At 10.5% G+C, this 2,333-nt stretch overlaps 14 annotated features.

Annotated features, from left to right (window-relative positions):
• Nucleotides 1-4: 4 nt before the first annotated feature.
• Nucleotides 5-120: a microsatellite.
• Nucleotide 121: 1 nt separating this feature from the next.
• Nucleotides 122-166: a sequence feature (AT_rich).
• Nucleotide 167: 1 nt separating this feature from the next.
• Nucleotides 168-350: a microsatellite.
• Nucleotides 351-372: 22 nt separating this feature from the next.
• Nucleotides 373-520: a sequence feature (AT_rich).
• A 5-nt stretch (nt 521-525) lies between these two features.
• Nucleotides 526-682: a microsatellite.
• A 43-nt stretch (nt 683-725) lies between these two features.
• Nucleotides 726-907: a microsatellite.
• Nucleotides 908-961: a sequence feature (AT_rich).
• Nucleotides 962-1,118: a microsatellite.
• Nucleotides 1,119-1,197: a sequence feature (AT_rich).
• Nucleotides 1,198-1,218: 21 nt separating this feature from the next.
• Nucleotides 1,219-1,391: a microsatellite.
• An 8-nt stretch (nt 1,392-1,399) lies between these two features.
• Nucleotides 1,400-1,536: a microsatellite.
• Nucleotides 1,537-1,603: a microsatellite.
• A 52-nt stretch (nt 1,604-1,655) lies between these two features.
• Nucleotides 1,656-1,775: a sequence feature (AT_rich).
• A 115-nt stretch (nt 1,776-1,890) lies between these two features.
• Nucleotides 1,891-2,333: part of a repeat region that runs on past the window's edge.

Genomic DNA, 2,333 nt, shown 5'->3' on the forward strand with positions numbered 1-2,333 from the left:
ATATAATATAAATAATAATAAATATAAAAAGAAAATAGATATAAAATATAAAAATATAATAAAAATGATAATAATAAATAAATAATAATACAAAATATAAATAATAATAAATATAAAAATGATATAATACAAATATAATAATCAAATTAATATATTTGTATTATATCATTTTTATATTTATTATTATTATATTTTTGATTATTCTTATTTATTTATCATTTATTTATTATTTGTTTTTATTATTATCATTTGATTTATATTTATTATTTATTTCTTTTATTATCTTTCTTTTCTTTATTCTTTATTATTTATATTATATTCTTATTTCTTATTATTTATTTTTGATTTTAAATGATTGTTTCAATATTCATCATTTTATTTATATCTATTATCTTAATCTTATATCATTAAATTATATCATTAAATATTGAATAATCAATGTGATATAACAAATAATTTAATTAATATATCATTATAAAATGAAATAATTAATAAATGATTTCATAATAAATATTAAATTCATAAAATAATGAATAATATAATACAAAATGATAAATAAAAATAAAAATGATAATAATAAATAAATAATAATACAAAATATAAATAATAATAATATAAAAATGATATAATACAAATATAATAATCAAATTAATATATAAATAAAAATAAATAATAATAATAAACAAATAATAAAATTGAATATATTTCTTATTAAACAATCGAATAAATAAAATAAATAAAAAATATAAATAATAACAGAATAAGAATAAATTCAAAAAGAAATATATATAATAAATAAAAATAATAAAAAATAGATAGAAAAAGAAATAAAAAAATAAAATATAATAAACATAAAATAATAAAAGAATAATAAGAAAAGATAAAATAAATAATAAAAATAAATAAATAATAAAATAATAAACATAATATTTATATTAATAAAATACTAATTGATATAATTAATAAAATCAAATATAACATAATATAAAAGATAAATATGATAAAAAAGAATAAAATAAACACAAAAAATAAGAAATAAAATAAATAACAAAAATACAAAAACAAATATATTCAAATAAAAAATAAAATAATATAAAAAAGAAGAGAAAAGAATAAAAATATAATATATAATCAAATATAAATATTATATGATTAGTATATAATATGTAATATATGATAAATAATAAGTATTATTTTCATATGATATAGATAGAAGATATAAAAATTAAATAAATAATAATAAATGATAAAGAAATAATAAGAGAAATGATATAATAATAAATAAAATATATAAAAGAAATAATAAATAAAATTAATATAATATAAATAATAATAATAAATATAAAGAGAAAGAAGATATAAATATAAAAATATAATCAAAATAAAAATAAGATAAAGAAATGTATTAATATATAATAAATTATATATAAATAGAAGTGTATTAATATATAAAATAAAATATAAATAATAAGAATTTAAAACTAATAAAATATGATAAATATAATAATAAAGAGATAATATGATGATATATATAATATAAGAATAGAAATAAATATAATAATAAAATATATAAATAAAATAATAATAACATAATAATAAAAATGTATACATACATTGAATCAAATATCATTTCTGAATTATTCATATTTCAGAACAATTTATCATAAAATGATATAAAATATAAAGAAATATAAATGAATATAGAATGAGTATTTAATTTACATTTTTATTTTTTATTTTTTTAAGAACAAAATAATAAAAACTATTATTTTATTGATGCAAAATATTTTGCCCGAAAACAGAATATTTTAATATGCAAAAAATATAATACACTATTTTCATTTGAGCAATTTATTTAGATGCATAATTTCTTCGCTTATTTTGTTTCCCGATAACTTCTAAATAAAAATAAAGAAGGTGAATATCTTGATAATATTACTATTATTATTTTCTGGAAATGAATCTATGAAAATATCAACATTATAGTTTCATAAATATTAATTTATATGATATATTAATTGAAAATATATTTAATAATGGAATGTGTGTAATCATTCTAAATAAATTAAATTATTTAATTAAATTCATTGATAATTTGAAACCACATGGAATTGATAAAATATAATGACTCTCCATTATTTATTTAGAATAATAAAACAATTTCTTATTAAATTTATTCAATGATTTGTTGTATAATCATAATGATATCTATATTCATTTCATCAATTGAAGAACATTATTATATATAATAAATGAAATAAATTATATAAACAATATTACAAATAAATAACTTGTTTAAATTGTATGTTAAATGTATATATTTCTTTATTAAA

The sequence above is a fragment of the Entamoeba dispar genome, genomic scaffold (assembly GCF_000209125.1).
Source record: "Entamoeba dispar SAW760 scf_1105229458449 genomic scaffold, whole genome shotgun sequence".
In the NCBI taxonomy this organism is placed as follows: domain Eukaryota; phylum Evosea; order Mastigamoebida; family Endamoebidae; genus Entamoeba; species Entamoeba dispar.